Below are 18,568 nucleotides of genomic sequence, written 5' to 3' on the forward strand. Positions count from 1 at the left end.
TGAGGCTGCTTATATTATGTGTAGTACCAAATGCTCATTTTTAAAAAGATACCGATGCTGAGGTGAAGGATCACAGCAGGGAGCAGGGGTGATTATGGGACTTAGACATCTTAAGTTATGATGAAAGATTTATAGACTGAGCTTTTTCTATAATAATGGAAATAAGGAGCAGATACATGGAAACATTAGTTAATTTATGCCCTAAGAAAGGATTTTGCTAACTTCTGTTAGGAAGGAGATTAAAAATTAAAGAAAAATCATACTTAAAATTGAAAATGCATTCCATGGTATGCAGGGGATCTATTTCCTATTGAAATTTTGAAAATACTACTTGTGGAAAACGGCTTCTGAACATCATCAATGAATGTAATAAATTCAGAGGCATTGTAATTCTGCATGACCTACGATCAAGGAGAAGTTTTGCAGAGCTTTCTATAGACCTGAAATAAGTCAGATGGCCATTATTTAAGAATAGATCATGCATGATTCATTAAAAAATAAGCTTATGAACAAAGCAGTCTAGGAGTACAAATATACTCAGCAACAAAAGGAGGCTATGGGTTAGTTAGGCCGTAAGGAAACAAACTAAACACTAGAAATGCTTCCAGCTTTTTTTTGCTTTTGGTTCTGCAGATTTTTGCTCCAGAGAAGCATTTACTGCTAGATGGATATAACTGAAGAGCAGAGAAGTTGTGCTACGGTTGCATCATGCCTTGGTTAGACCACTGTTGGAGCATGTGTACAGTTCTGGTCTCCACGGTAGAGAGTATTGATTTTTATATCAAAAATGATAGTTTGTACTTTTCAGTAAAGGCCGAATAGGCTGCGTCCCTTTACCCTGTAACGTTGCCTTGTCCCAAAACGTGCTATAAAATGAGAGGGTTTGTGGAGAAGAGCTAACGTAGAAATCATCATTAAAGATTGTGACCAAGAAATTAATTTGGAAATCCAGAGGGGGGTGAGATTATGGAGCTCATTACCAATTGGAGTGGTATAGGTGAATAGCCTGGGTGCGTGTTAGCCAGGAAAGCATATGAGAGAGGAGACACAGGTTACCTCATGAAGTTAGTTGAGAAAGAGTGGGAGGAGGCTTAAGTTGGGCACAAACACCTACAAGGACTGATTAGTCTGAATGACCTATGTCTGGCATATTGTTTTGGGAAGTACCATATTTAATATCTCATAGAACCACTTCTTCTTCCTTGCTTTCCAAAAATGATTTTGGTAGAATCTGGGCCCAAAGCTGGTCCCTAAGCTCCTAGGTTCAGTAGACCTTGTGTGCACTGGATATTATCAACTGAATGGTTCTCCATAACATTTGAAAACACATCAGACAAGTTCACCTTTAGGAGAAGTTATTCCAATGAATGTTTCTACAATCAGATAAATTGATTATAAACAAATTTATATTGTTTCGTTATTATAGGCAATAAAACTCTCATACCGGTTGAGAGTATGCAGTGTTACTTGTGGCAATTATGCAATTGTCATATTAGTATTAATAGCAAACTATTACAATTGTAAATGTTGTTTATAAAACAGCTACATTGCTGTTGGCAATATTAATGTTGGTAGTACTACATGACTATTGGTGGCAATTTTGACTTCATATTAGTAGTAAGAATAGACAATACAATGATTTAATATTTATCTATTCATTATCTTGATGGTGACTTTAATTTGTTTTGAGCAGATTAATATGTCTATTAAAATAGCAGACACGGACACTTCAGTATTGAGCTTGATTGTGAACTCTGCTTTCCTGCATATTCTAAGCCAGTAACAAAAATGGATGGATACTGAGTACACTGTTCAAATTATGAGAAGCATACTCTATCAGTAATCTCTTTTACACTGTACAGGTCTATATTCAAGGTTGTTTGTAAACCATCAGCAACTTTGGAATTGTTTGTTCCCATTTATGCTATTGGCTATTTTTTTCTGAATTCTCCAGGTTGTTATACACTATTGTGCTGATTATAGATAAATTTATTTCTTCCACTTATCGATCCATAGATTGGCCCATGACTGTTTTTGGTTTTGTTGATTGGGTGGATGATGTGGGTGTCAGAAAAGCTTAATTTTAAATTTTTAATTTTATTTACAGCGTGGTAACAGGCCCTTCTGGCCCAACGAGTCCGCGCTGCCCATTTTAAACCCAAATTAACCTACCCGTACGTCTTCGGAATGTGGGAGGAAACCGGAGCACCCAGAGGAAACCCACGCAGACACGGGAGGATGTACAAACTCCTTACAGATAGCGACAGGAATTGAACCCCGATCGCTGGTGCTGTAATAGCGTTGCGCTAACCGCTACGCTACCGTGCTGGGAATGGTAAAGCCTGAGGGTCTTCAGAAAGTGGGGCCAGAACATGTTTCACTGTTGCAGGTGAATTTTAAAGAGCCTACCACTCAAGAGAGCGACATGTCTGAACTCTGACAGTGTAGTAAATGTTGTCAGGGGTTAGGGTCAAGATCAGGGATGTGATGGGCCCATACAGGGCATGTTGCTTGGTGATGGGGAAGGGCACAGAGGTGCTAAGGTTGTAGGGAAACAGAAGAAGTTGGTGGGGGCAATTAGATATAGGGAGAGTAACTAAATATGGGGTGGGCAGAGTAGGAGGGCTTATTTTCAGCTATAAAACATAGAACATTACAGCACAAGAACAGACCCTTTGGCCCACTATGTCTGTGCTGACCTTGATGCCAAATTAAACTAATCCTATCTGCCTGCACCAGATCTATATCCCTCTGTTCCCTACTTGTTCATGTGTCTGTCTAAATGCCTCTTAAACATTGCTATCGTATCTGCTTCCACCACCTCCCCTGGCAGCATATGATGCTTTGTGCAGTCAGTCTCTAGGGCTTGCTAGCACTGGCTGATTTAGGGCAAGCCTAATTTTGGAGGAGAGAGTTTAAGCAATTGTTAAATGCTGGCATGGTAGTGTAGCGGTTAGTGTAACGCTATTACAGCGCCAGCGAACCGGGTTCAACTCTGGCCACTGTCTGTAAGGAGTTTGTACGTTCTCCCTGTGTCTGCGTGGGTTTCCTCCAGGTGCTCCGGTTTCCTCCCACATTCCAAAGTCGTACATGTGAGGAAGTTGTGGGCATGCTATGTTGGTGCCGGGAGCATGGTGACAGTTGCGGGCTGCCCCCAGAACACTCTACACAAAAAGATGCATTTCACTGTGTGTTTTGATGTACATGTGACTAATAAAGATATCTTATCTTGTCTTATTTTTTATGTGAAGAATCCGCATTATGCATGAGAAAGGGACACCTGATATTTGTTCTTACTCAATATGGTATATGCCTAGCCATTTGCGTAATCATGTTTCCTCTCCTTCGTGTTGAAAACACAGTAGCCCAAAAAGAACATTGGAAGTGCTGACTCATTTTTACAGCTACTACTTATTCATGGTTAATATTAATATGGGAGAACATTATTCAAAAAGGGCACTGAGAGAGATGATAGACAAATGTAACTTATGTTCCTTATAGTAAGCCCTCAAGTGGAAATGTCAATGGCAGCCCTCCCCAATATATTACATGGTAAGCCACTGAGTCTGTTTTTGGACTGATCAAACCAGGAGTGAAAAGTCTAAATGGTTCACTAGATAACTCAGTAAAATTGTAGTTTCACTGCATGCTGCAGAATCTTCCAACACAAAGGGTACAGGAGTTGAAAATTACTCAGATTGTAATACTCAAATACTGTAAAGGTGGAATCAAAGTTTCAAAAGCCTCAACCTGAAATGTACATCCATATATTATTGAACCACTTCATTTCAATCTATTCAGTAACGTTATAAATAATCCTTCCCCACAGGACATGGTTAATTATGATCTGCTGACCATGTTTTATGCTCCAATTTCTCTCTTTCTGTTGGCATTGTAATGCTGGAGGAGTTCCAAGTAGACTGAAATTATTCTGCTTTCCAGAGACTCAGAGGAAAATCTGATGGTTCACATCATTCAAATTGCTATTCTTCGTGTGAGCCAAAATCTTGATGTCTAGCTTTTCCAACCATAATGCTGACAACAGACTATCAAAGTGAATGGACCCTCATACAAGTAACAATTAGTCAACCTAACCCTGAGTGGCAGCATGCTATTTAACTGAGATGGGAATTACAGACAACCTAGAGTGTTTTCTCACCCAGCATACATATGTAATGCTTTTCCCACAGAATACTGATGAGGAGTCCTGCTTTATCTCCCATATAAATCCAGGGGAGGGTACAGGTTTTATCTTCATTTGGAATAACATCACAATCATTATACAAGTACAAATCAATAAACTGATACAAATAAACTTCAGATTAATAGTGGTGCTCAATAGGTGATGTGAAGCACTGTGGATGTGTTATTATAAAATAAGATATCTTTATTAGTCACATGTACATCAAAACACACAGTGAAATTCAGGACTCTCCTGAAACAGGGTCCTGACCTGAAATGTTGACCGCCTGCTTTTCTCCACGGATGCTGCTTGGCCTGTTGAGTTCCTCCAGCATCATCGTGTTTTTCAACTAGGTAAATGAAAGCTGAATAACTGCTTCATTCCATTACAAAATGAGTATGCAGCTCAGTAGTTATGATTGCACCATTTCAATTCAGTCAGTCATGCATTCACATAAAAATACAAAATAAAGAGCACACCACACTTCCACATATCAATAGGACGTGTTACTTGGCTTAAAGGAGGTGATTGCTAAATGTTCTTCAGCATTATCTTGGCAAATGCCCTCACGGATTTCAGTTTAAAAATGGGAGTGACCTGCCATTTTCTGCTGAGTCTGATTACCTGTGTCTCATTTTTTTATATCTCAGTTAGTTTGCAGCCAAGAAGGACAGCTGCCAAATGCACAGAACAAGAGACCATGTGAAGTGTTCATTGATTACCAAGTCTAGCAAGATAATTGCTTATTGTTTATCTTTTGGATTGAAGGTTCACCTATCTATGTGGGTTCTTCCTAAACTGCAGGGCTATTTCCTCTGTGCCAGTTGGACACTTATGCATCAGGAAACAAACAATCAGCTGAAGGTTTCATTAACATCAAGCTGGTAGGTAGTGTAAGTGAAACTCAAGGTAATGATTGCACACATAGCTTGAGGCTAAGAAGTCCAGTACAATCTGCAAAGATAAGAAAGTAAAAGGAATTGGGAGGGTTTGCCTCCAAGTTCAGTATCTTCACATACAAGCAAATAGAGGCGTAGAGGATGTATATAAGCCCTTTGATCAACCACATTCACACTAACCATCAAGAACTCATCTACATTAATTACATTTTTTGTCTCACACCCCTACCAACTCCAACAACCTGCACACCAGTTCTCCTGCCACCCACATACACAAGCGGCAATTTACTGTATCCAATTAACCTACAGCGACCCGGGTTCGGGTCTGGCTGCTGTCTTTGGAGAGTTTGTGCATTCTCCCCGTGTGTCTGTGTGGGTTTCCTCCGGGTACTCCAGTTTCTTCCCGCGTTCTGGGGACATGCGGGTTGGGAGGTTGTGGCCGTGCTGTGTTGGCGCCAGAGGTGTGGCGACACTTGCGGGCTGCCCCCAGAACACTCTACGCAAAGGATACATTTCACTGTGTGTTTCGATGTACATGTGACTAATAAAGATATGTTACATTAAACTCCTTATAATTGATGCTTGGCCATCCGAAGAAATTCTTGATCTAAAGCAATACCAACGATCATGTCTTTGGCATGGGTAGGAAATTGATGTACTGAGAGAAACCACACTGTCATGGGAAGAACACGCAAACTCCAGATGGACAGAACCCAGGCCTCTGGAGCTGTGAAGCAGCAGTGCTAATTGCTGAGTCACTATTTATAAACATCATGTTGTAGTACTCAATATATTTTTCTGGATCATACACATTTGAAAAAGAAACAATATTCCACAAGGGCCTTAAAATAAAAATAAAAATACAGGGGTTAGTGAGCAACTTTCAACCTGTATTCTTCGACACCCAACAAGACTGTATAATCACTTAAAGAACTTTATCCTCTGTTTGATCAAGTGACTTTGTCTGTGGTCTTCCTTCAGACTTCTAGGACAGCAACTGAATGCAATTCTGTTATTTTTTAAAAAAATACTTTCATAGGATGTAGACGTTGACAGCATTTGTTGCCCAAACCTAATTGCCCTTGAGAAGATAACAGTGAACCATGTCTTAAATGTGCAGCTTATTGGAAGTTCCAGTATTTTGACTTATAGTTGTGAATGAATTGTGCTATATGATTTGGTGGTGTAATTAGAGGTGGTGGTGATCTGAGACATCCATTGCTTTTGCTCTTTTAAGTGGTAGAGGTCATAAATTTGAAGGTGTGTTGAAGAATATTTAGTGATTGGGGCAGTACATCATGTAGATGGGGAACACTGTACCCACAGTCCATGATGGTGAAATAATTTAATGTGTAAGGTGGTAAAATTGGGAGCTGATCAATTGAACTGCTTTGTCATAAAACACAGAGACAGACCCTGTGGCCCACCACATCCATGCCAACCAGCAAGTACCCATCAGCACCAATCCTATTTACCAGCTCTTGACCCATAGTCTTCTATACCTTGGTGATTCAAGTATTCGTCTAGATACTTCATAAATGTTGTGAGAGTACCTCCTTCCACCACCCACTAGGTGAAAAAAAGCCTCCTCAAATCCCCTCTAAAACTCTTATCCACTTACCCTAAACTAATGCCCTCTAGTTTTATGAACTTCTGCTCTGAGGAAAAGTTTCCTATTGTCAACTCTATCAATGTCCCTCATGTTTGTATGTCTCTATCAGGTCCCCGCTCACCCTACTCCTCTCTCAAGGACAAACCCAGCCTACCCAGTCTCTCCTCTTACTTAAAATGCTCCATCCTAAAATGCAAAATCCTGGTGAATCTCCTCTGCAGCTTCTCCAGTGTAATCACATCCTTTCCATTGTGTGGCAACCAGAACTAGGCATGGTAGTGTAGCGGTTAGCGTAATGCTATTACAGCACTAGCGACCCGGGTTCCATTCCTGCCGCTGTCTGTAAGGAGTTTGTACGTTCTCCCTGTGTCTGCGTGGGTTTCCTCCGGGTGCTCCAGTTTCCTCCCACATTCCAAAGACGTACCGGTTAGGAAATTGTGGGCATGATATGTTGGTGTTGGAAGCGTGGCGACATTTGCGGGCCGCCCCCAGAACACTATGCAAAAGATGCATTTCACTTTGTGTTTCGATGTACATGCGGCTAATAAAGATATCTTATAATTCTCCGACAGTGGTCTGATGATTTGTTTTATAAAGTTGTACCATAATCTCCTTTCTCTTATGTTCTAAACCCTGACTAATGAAGGAACGTATCCCTTATGCCTTCTTTGCCACCCTATCTACCTGTGGTCCAACTATCAGGGATCCTTGGACTTGTACACCAAGGTCCTTCTGTTCCCAAGGGCCATACCTTTCATTGTTTATGCCCTACCTTTATTAGCCCCCTCAAAATGCATCACTTTGCAGTTATCAGGATTAAATTCCATCTGCCATTGCTATGCCCATTTTACAAACAGATCAATATCATCCTGTAGATATTGATCAGTCAGTAAGATGGACACAACTTTGTGTTGGATATGTATAATTAACTGAGGAAATAAAAATGAATCAGTAAGCATCCTGACTTCTGGTTTCATAATGGAAGGAAGCTTATTGCCAAAGTAATTGCAGTGATATCCAAAGGCTGAAGCCTACAACCATCTTCCTTTTTGCTTCGTTCAAGACAGGGCTTTGCTCCCAGTTCCCAGTTGTCTGTGGCTGCTTCATGTCAACTCAGCTAAATGTTGGTTTGATGGCAAGTGTAGTCTCTGACCTCTCCTCTGCAATTCAATTATGTTGTTGATGCTCAGGACAAGACTTAATGAGGTCTGGGAATGAATGGTCCTGATTATCTGTGGGAAAATTATTGATGAATGAAGTAAATTGGTTTATTATTGTCACATGTACAAAAGTACAGTGAAAAACTTTGAATAGAAGGACCTTGGTGTAACAGGTCCAAAGATCCCTGATAGTATGCCATCCATACAGATCATTTCATCACATCAGTGCATTGAGGTAGTACAAGGGAAAACAATAACAGAATGCAAAATAAAGTGTCAAAGTTACAGAGGAAGTGCGTTGCAGGCAAACAATAAGGTGCAAGGCCATAACGAGGTAGATTGTGAGGTCAAGAGTCCACCTTATCGTACTAGGGACTGTTCAATAGTCTTATAACACCATCAATAACACTTTTCTTCACTTTGCTGATGTTTGAGAGTAGGCCATGCCAGATCTTTCCAACAGAAAGTGCTAGAAACACTCAATGGGTCATGAATCACCTGTGGAAAGAGCAACAGAGTTTGCATTTCAGGTCAAAGAACTTGATGACGGGTCTTCAACTGAAACGATAGTTCTATTTATCTTGTTTGTGTTTTTATTTCAGATTTCTCACATCTACAGTTTTTTTTAACTTTCATTTGGATTTTTCCTGGTTTTTGTTCACTGGTCACACCTGGGCAATTTCCACTTTGTCTTGTAGATTGTCAGTGCTATAGATGTATAACAACAGTTTGGTTTCCCTTTCCAAAGTGTAATGCTTGCTAGTAAAGTAACAAAGATCGTTTTGATTTTGTGCAATCATTGAGCTATCTGACCCCAGCTCCATTCTTGGTTTTCATTTGGGGATCCCTAGTGTATCCAAAAATTAGAATAGTTAGTTGTGTCTTTGGTAATACTTCAAAATGGATACTGTCAATTTGGTTGCATGTTGTACATTTCTTCTGGGAGGAATGTTTAACAGATGGCTGAATCAAATTTACTTCTTTTACACCATTATCCAAAGTTAAAATGACTCTCAATAAGTGTCCAAGAACATACTCTGCAAAAATTGTTTTTTAAGTACCCTTTCTCAATCTCTGTTAAATTCCCTGATTTTAGGTGGTATTTTAGTAATGGGCCTTCTACTCTAGTAATTCTAGTAATGGGCCTTCTAAATGTAATTTTGTGCTTGCTGTAATTTTTCCACATTGCTTGCTGGTGACCTATCTTGAATTTCTATGAGTGAGGCTGAATTTAATGAGAGCATCAGAAACTTTGGCAGAAATTACTGAGCAAAATTATTTCTTCCAAAAGTTACTAACCTTTCCCAAAATGGCTTTCCACCTGAAAATACCTCAATTTATGCAGAAAAGATAACGGCTATGCAGGAGTGTTTTCATGACAAGAATGAAATATCAGAATTGTTCTAAACTATTGTGCTAAAGGATGTCATTTCAGCTCCCTGGTTAATTAATGCCTTGAACTCGCTCATGTATTTCCATTGCTCCCATAATTCAAGGACATTTTATTTATATCTTTGAAGGTTTTCTGTGTAAAACTGCCTGTAATTTTATTGCTTTCTGAGGTTGCCCATATTGTTGTTGCACAACCTGGAAATTGATAAAATTACAGGACAATTTACATTAAAAACTAACCATGTCTTACAAATTTCTGCCAATGAAGTCGTCAGCTGTCTGCCTAGAATCACATAAGGTACTCCAAAGGTAAATTGGTAAATTGATTTATTATTGTCACATGTACTGAGGTACAGTGAAAACTTTATTTTGCATGCCATCCATACAGATCATTTCATCACATCAGTGTATTGAGGTTGTACAAGGGAAAACAATAACAGAATGCAGAATAAAGTCATACAGTTACAGAGAAAGTGTGGTGCAGGCAGACAATGAGGTGCAAGGCCATAAAGAGGTAGATTATGAAGTCAAGAGTCCATCATATTGTACTGGGGGAACCAGTGAGTAGTCTTATAACAGTGGGATAGAAGCTGTCCTTGAGCCTGGTGGATAGTGCTTTCAGGTCTTTGTATCTTCTGCCCAATGGGGCGGGGGACGGAGAAAGAATGTCTGGGGTGGGCACGGTCTTTGATTATGTTAACTGCTTTACCAAGGCAGCTAGAAGTGTAGACTGAGGTATCTCTACTTTTAGTTATGTTGTTTACTTTCCTAAATGTCAAATCCTGCTAGGGCCCAAGTTAGTTGACCTTAATCAAGAAGGTAGACCTTGGCAATTCTGAATTGAGAAGTAGGGAGAAGGGTAAAAGGGGAATATTTGGTGAGCAGATGAAGGGAGGAATTGTTGAGGCAAAGAATCATCAATGTATCATTATCTAATGACCCACCCCCTTAGAAAGTGAATGTAGAATAAAGACAGATTGGGTTCAACTGTGATGAAATCTACAGTCGAAGAGATTCACTCTCCAGGTTTACAGTTACCTACTTAACAAAGTAACCATGTACTGCCAACGTCTTTGGAATCAGTAGGAATCAATGCTTCTAGAGAGCAAAGAAAAAATTGTAAACGTAGGGGAGATATTTTATCCTGCACTCTTTGTAACACAAATATTAACATTTTTTTAAACTTCACTTTCAGAGAGCATAACATTTTCATTTCTATGCCTTTGAAGTCTGCATTTCACTTCAGTGTTCACATAAGTGACAATATTTGACTTTACGTGATGGTGCAAAATGGGTCAGTTACTCCCTCTGTGCCTCCACCAGATTTGGGAGAAATGAAACCTCATGGTATGTGTTATTGTCTGCAATAAACTTAAAAGCCTCTTTAGCTAACATTTATGCACATAATTAGGGGTAACCAGATTGTACAACTTTATGTTTAAACATCTGTTTTCTTCCTCAAGTGAGATTAATTCGACATCCAGACATACATTTTTGCAAACTGTCTTGTAGAAAAATGTTTTTATTAGCCTCATAAATACATCTAGCTATTTCTGACCATTGCATTTCTGTGTTTGTACATTCTTTTTTATTTGCTGTATCTCTATTGCCTTCTATCGTGGTTGCTAAATTCAAATTTAACTATTTATATATGGCTATAAACATGGTCTAGAATTACCAGTTTAATGGGTAAATAAACATTGGTCATATTTTCATCTGTTTTCCAGGCAACAACAATTCCTATATGTATAGTGCCTTAAGTGCAGCAAAATTATCAAGGCACTTCACGTGCAAGGAGGGCAAAATTGATAAATTTTGCAGGACAGTGCCATGATCTACAGATCACCTGAGAAATTATCCAACTCCACATTGATGTGGACTATTTTCAGGTGTCCTCTGCCTAAAGCAGGGATTGAACCCCATACATATGCTATTGAGAGGCCTCATACCTATTTTGGACTCAAAAGCCATGCACTCAGGGAACCATGGAATGTTAGTTAGCCATTTGTAAGGTAGTTATTTGTAGCCAGCACTCCTTCTAGCTGCTATTGCTCATGATTGTCTCCTCCCCCTATTCTCCAACACACAACCCCACCTCGATCCTGTTTTTAATGAGATGAATGCTTGAATGTTCTGAAATATACTTTGATCTGTGGAGGTACGAAAAGTAGAGGGAACTCATCTACATTTCTGTAATGGGTGGCGCAGTGACACAGTTAGTAAACTGCAGCCTTGTTAATCCGGCGACCCAGGTTCAATCCTGACCTCTGGTCCCGTCTGTGTGGAGTTTACTACTTCCCCCTATGATGATGTTAATTTCCTCTTGGTGCTGCGGTTTTCTCCTACATCCCAAAGATGTGTCTGTTGGTAGGTTAATTGGCCTACTGTAATTTGCTCAGTGTGTAAGTGGTCGAATCTGGAGGAGTTGATGGGACTGTGAGGAGAATAAAAATTGTATAAATGAGTGCTTTATGGTCAGCACGGATGATGGGCTTAAAGGGCTTGTTTCTGTGTTGTATGATTCTATGAGCCTGCTGTCATATTTTGAGTTAGTCTTGTGTTTTTTGTTAGCTTGTATGTCATCTGCCTCAAAAACAGACGAAACTCTACCACAGAGTCTTTTGTTAGAAACCTACGCGTCAATCTGTACATGAAAATGGGCTGTATTTTTGAATACTCTTCTATCTTCTGTGGGAGATTGGCTTTTTAACCAAACATTACTTGAGTTGCATCCCTTGCCATTCAGCCGACAGCTTACATGAATTTCAGCTGAAATTCGGACTGTCTCTCAACTCCCAGTACAAATGGACCCAAGGTGAAAGAAGGAATAAATAGAGAAAATGAGAAGTGATTAAGTAGGCATAAATTTCTCCGCTGACACAACATATGTTCTATATTAACATTGCAGCAGAGAACGCCAAACAAAGGAGAATGACAAGAATCTTTTGTTACTTGCAGTAGTTGCAAACCTAACTCTTTATGTTTTCATTGAAAACATCCTAAAAGGTAATTAAAGCTCCTGTAGGTTCCTGTGTGGAAAAACTACTTGTAGACAAGTTCAGAAGATTGATAGCATACTGTGGAGCAATTTGAATTTGAGTAATTAGTTCAACTGGGCAGCATTGTAATCATTGGTTGCTGCAGCATCTTCCAAATCACAATATCAAGAATTGCTGAGAATATTAAAATATTCTTTGACTCATTCTGCTACGCTCTTAACCCTTTTTCCATATATTCCTTGACACTGAAGTGATCAAACAATTCACCTCAGCTACCTAACTTCCTAACATTTTATTTTCCCCAGTCTATTGTAAAACAAAATTTTCAATTACAGAACCTTCTTTCATTTCACTTTCACTGTTAAAGGCCACCATTCTCAAGAGAAGAGCATTTACCTAACCTCTCTTCATTTGCTGCCACACATAGAGAACAATAACATAAACCATATCAACTCAGCATTGTCCTTTTGCCATTGTGATGAAAATGATGCAATGCTTCCCACCTCTTCCTTTGCTCCCAATTAAATTAAGGATTGTTAAGCACTCTTCATGAAAATATGTATGTTTAATGTTCATTTTTACAGCTCCAGCAGTCTCAGCAAGGCACCATCTGTTCAGCTGTTGTAGCAGTGGAACCCAGAGTAGCTAACACAAGACTTGGATGATTTTATTTTGGTCAGTTGAATGTGTGCAAATTGGAAGGAATTTCCAAGACAAGTTACTAAGTATCTGAAAACTCAAAGATTCTGTTTGGCATAAAGAATGTACATTATTACCCACGGGAACAGAACCCACATATTCAAGTCCCGAGCATAGGGAGTGTTCAGTTCAACTTCCCATTGTAATGACTGGTTGTTGCAGCTTCCTCCTATTTGAAAACTGAGAATATTTTAGTATTCTTTGGTCCATTCTCATTACTCAACACTATTAAATGTAAACCTGATGGGTTATATTGTAAATTCATATATAAATTTACCTGTGAATGTTGCTCTCAATTTATTATTGGGAGTCTCCATCGATTTCCTTGGCACATTGACTAGGCAAGAGAAGTTCTGTTGATGAAATGTAGGACAGCAGGCTTAATATTGAGAAGTTCAATTAGACTGGTGCAAATGCTCCTAGAATTGCCAAGTGGTTCATGGGGTATGTTTCTGTAAAGTGACGATGCACGAACATGTTATCAAAACTTGCACTGAAGTGTCATACAGAGAAACATTTTGCCCCAGTCCTTCCAGTATTGACCCCAGTTTTGCATCTAGAAACAACTGTTCTGACACACCATGGCTCTGGTCTCATATTCTGAGCAAGCATTAGCAAAAATGCTTCAGAGTACTTGTCGGTGTTTTGAGTCGAAACCCTGCATCAGGACCAAAATTGTCGACCTGAAATGTTGACAATTCCTTTCCCCCAAAAGAAACTGCTCAACATGCAGAGTTCCTCCAGCAGATTGTTTGTTGCTCCAGATTCCATACATCTTGTGTCTCCATGCTTCAAGATACACTCCCTTTAAAGTGGCACCCACAGTAATATGAGACGCCTCATCCCTAAAACATCTGGCTGCAACTTATGGTACAAAAGCTCCAATTCCATAGAAGGGATTGGCAAATTGGAGTCAAACATCTTGTGCTAGATATGTATGGAGAAATATAGCACGTGGTCAGCAGAAACATAGTGGGTTGAAAGGCCTGTTTCTCTGTTTGACTCGATGAACAGAGCAGACCAGTGGGAGGAAGAATCTCATGTTGCTCCAGAACCTGAGTTGCATTAAACATTTGAAAATGACTAGTATTATAAAATGGGCCTCACTACCCAACATTTCCCAAATGCTTTCCCATCCAATGTCACTGGAAATAACACTGCTCCTCTGAAAGAATTCTAATTGAAAAGCAATGCGTGTCTTTTATTGCAATTTTGCATTGAAATTTAATTCAGTTGTTTTTAAAACATTTCCTCCTTTTACTATTCACCATTTAGGGAACTTCAGTGTGATTGGATGAATACACATTTTTAAATTTCTTTCTTAATGAAGAAAATAAAATTTATGTAAGATTCTTCAGTGGTCCATCTCCATGTTTCTGCAGCAGGAATCGCAGAAACATAAACCTCTACCACAATCTTCATCGGAGTTCCTTGAGTACTGTGAAAATACGGTGAGAGTGAGTTTCTTTGAGCATCTGATATGCCCTCTATTTGAAATGAAAGACTTAAAGTCAAAGGTGCATAATGATAAATATTTAGCCAACCTGAACACTAATCAGATGTCAGTAAGTTACCATATCTCCTGTAACTCTCGATTGACAATGTATATTGTATCTCCAAGCTATAGCTTTCTGAAGCACGGTTGAGCAAAGATACAAAGAACAAGCTGCAGGATTTTGTAAGGATTTGGCATGAATAGGGACTACAGGTGGATCAAGGAACATTCTCTCATAAGGAAGCTCTGAGTCATCTATGAGCTATATTGGGTCATAAAACAGAAAATATGATAAAGTCACAAGATCAGGATAAAGTACACAGTATTTAAGCCACTTATTATATATTACCAGAAGTGGGGTTGATGGTAGGGTTCGGGGTTCAAATATGGGAAGAGATCTTAAATGCCTTATTACCCAAACTTTTTTTGCAACTGCATATCCATTTTCAGCCCTATCAAACAGGGAGTTAGGTGAGATGTCACTCCCTTATTTGTCCACAGAATCTACTTTGTTCCTTTTCAATGGGCTTCCTTTCACTTCATTTTATTTTTTCCCTCCTCCACCCTGCCAAGTTTGAGGAAAACTTAAAACTGATTTTGAAGCTTAATAAGGCCAAAGCAAATGTTAGTCTTTACATGCAAGCACTTAATTGTAACTGCACAGGTCTCTATGCATTGGATAGTGACTAGATTTTTCACTTCCCTCATTAAGCTACACGGGAGAAAAGCTGCACTTGCAGCTAATGACTGATCATTCAGTAAGCTCAAGCAGAAAATTCAAGCCTGTCAGTTCTCCGATTGGGGCTAAAGCTAAGCACATTGGCCATGGTATAATCATGAGCTCACTCTGAGAATGTAATAAATGTTTGAAATTAGTCCTGCATAACCCAGTCAATCTGATCCTCTACACAGCAACTCACTGTCTGCACAGTTATATTGGAAAATAGGCATCAATGTAACTCCCTAATTGCAGATGTACAAAGCTATATTAGAAGAGAATCAGAGTTTAGTTCTATTATTTAATTATGCAACACCCATTACAATCTCTTGTGTTTCTTAAAATACAAAAATTAAATACTAAATTGGCCATCAAAAGTCACATTTCTAATACAATCCAATCTTGACATCATTTCATTTTTAAGACAAGATAAGGAATGGTTATGTTGATGTTTGCAATTACACATTCTGATCTATTCCCTGAAGTGATATTTCATTCTGAGAGGTAGGCAGACAGTTGATTGGAAACTCTCCACATGGCTGCTTACATTACTGATCAGACTTCAGCTGATAAGGGAAACATTTGTTATGAGGAAGAGGAGTTTTATGCTCCTTAAGGATCAGCCAAGATCTGTTAATGTTCATCATACCAAAAGTGATTTGAAGATTGGATTATCAGACAATGCTACATTTCAAAGTCAGAGTCATAGCAGTGAACAGCAACTGGAGTGTTATAGCCATTAATATGTAATTTTCCTGCACAAGACCCCTGAAACGCTTTGCCACTTACAGCGCTCTGCAGCAGTTCAATGTAACAATGTGAGTGGAGGGCATCACTTGATAATTTTCTCTCCTAATTTATTCCAATACTCTCCCAGCCGTCCTTCAGTTTTGCATGTACCATAAATGCAGACATGAAAGCTCATTTGGAATTGTTCCCTGTGTGTTAACACATGCAATGTCCCACTCATTTCTCACTCCTGTCCTAACTGACACAATGTAAAACCTCAGCAGCAAAACCTCAGTTTTAAACTTCTCATCCTAGTGATCAAACCTGCCTTGGGTTTCTTCTCCCCTTTTACATAACCTACAAACCTCTAGTAGATCCATATCCCTCTAGTACTAAGTTCATGATTATCCCTGATACACTTTACTCCATCACCAGTCAAGGCTTCTGCTACCTTGACCCTAAACTATGGAATTATCTTATAAAATATCTGCAATGTTTTCAACAACTTTAAGATGCTCTTGAAATGTATGTCTTTGTTCTCAAGCTTGGCCACCTGCCTTATTTTCAACTTTTATTATTCATAGTCATATTTTGTTTCATAATATTTCAATTAATTATCTTGAGATACTTAGTTTTGTTAAAGGTACTGGCATTAGAAATTCCCTCAAAAAACTCCAAAAACAAAAGGTGCTAGTAGTTGAAAAATTGGGTAAACAATACTGGTATCAGAAACAACACTTTTGGTATCAGAAAAATCAACTCCTGTCTTCTTGGCTAGATTTTCATTGGTGATGGCATCATTTTTCCAGTGAAGTACCCCACCAATTGAGGACAGCAGTGGTGGAGTATTTCATGTCTCCAGTATGATTTTCATAACAGCATAAGAAATAGAAGTAAGAGTGGGCCATTTAGCCCCATGTGCCTGCTCCATCATTCAATAAGATTATGGTAGATCTATTACCTCAGTGTCACTTTTCTCCCTCAATCACACATTCCTTGATACCCTAGTTATCTAAAAATCTATTGCTCTCTTTCTTGACTACACTCGGTGATTGATCCTCCTTAGCCCTCTTGGACAAAGAATTCTAAAGCTCCGCTAACCTGTGAGTGAAGTGATTTCTTTTCATCTCTGCCCTGAACAGAAAACACCTTATACTGAGACAGTGACCCTGGATTTTCAACACCCAGGCCAAGTGGAACATCATCTTTGCATCTGCTCTGTCAAACCCTATAAGAATTTTGTTGTTTTCAATGAGATCACCTTTCATTCAGCTAAACCCAAGACAGTATAGGGCAGAATGCTTAACCTCTTTTCACATGACAGCTTGCCATCCCAGGAATCAATCTCGTAAACCTTTGCTGTATTCCCTCAATCATTTATAACCGTCCTTAAGTAAGGAGACCAGATCTGCACACAATATTCATGAAGGCCCTACATAACTGGAACAAGATTTTCCTACAATTATACCCAAATCCTCCTGCAATAAAGGCCAACATATAATATACCTTCCTAATTGTTTGCTTTATATTCACATTAACTTTCAATCATTCATGTACAAAATCTCTGGGGTCTCACTGAACACCAACACCTTTTAACCTCTCTGCATTAAATTACTGTTCTTGTTTCTGCCCACCAAGGTAGATGGGCTCACATTTTTCTACGTATATCCCAACTGCCATGTCTTTTCCCATTCAAATAAGCTGTCTATGTCTTCCTTAAATTTCTCTGCAACTTCCTCACAGCCCACACTGCCAACCAGTTTCGTATCATCAGCAAACTCATTTGCTCTTATCTCTTCTGCTTGTTACAAACTCAAAAATTTCCAACCTCACTGATCTCAAAAATAGTAGTTTTTATCTGTTCAGAAAATACAGGTTTTACTTACTCATTTCCCCAGAAACTTAAAAGGTCAACAATCGAACGGTAATCTTTATTTTCAATGAGATCTGTGACCTTCTGCCACCTCAAATATGTCTTCACATGTATACTTGAGTGATGTGCCCACGGAGCCAAATGCCCTGGCCACTCTCAGCATCCAAGCATCAGGATTGTTACAGGTTTCTACCACATCTCAGCTTGCTATTCACTCCTACACCAGGAAGGTCACCCAGGTTCCATACTTGACGAAACACAACTTCATCTACCTTTTATTCACCAACAGGATGAATTCTGCTTTTATTGTATCCCTTTAAGAGCTTGCCGTGGAATTTGCAGCCACGATGCGAAATGCCAGCAGTTGCAAGAACTTGTGACAGATGAAGAGACAATGCCCACTGAATCTGGCATAGCACAATGTTTCACAGAGAAATGCAACAGCACTGTCCTGTCAACCTTGCAAGTGAACATTTCAATCTATATGGCACTATAACAAACAGTGTTAGGATGACTTACATTGCTGCTTTAACACCATTAAATGTAGTAAGGTAGTTTCTAGGTCAATGCAAGTTGTCATCATATTCAGCATATGCAACTGCTTAATCATTAAGTATCATCTCCATGATCCACACATCATGTCCCTTTGGAGATCACTGAGTGAATGGAAATGAGAACTAGCAACTTTCCTACTCTTAACTCTCAGAGGTTAGCTTCAAAATGCATCAAGAATAATTAAGTTAGTCTTGAGGTTGCTGCAACATTTGGGGTGCCTTTGATGCAGCAGCAATATTCCTTCACTCTGCCCT

Source organism: Pristis pectinata, chromosome 2 (assembly GCF_009764475.1).
Source record: "Pristis pectinata isolate sPriPec2 chromosome 2, sPriPec2.1.pri, whole genome shotgun sequence".
Classification (NCBI taxonomy): Eukaryota; Metazoa; Chordata; class Chondrichthyes; order Rhinopristiformes; family Pristidae; genus Pristis; species Pristis pectinata.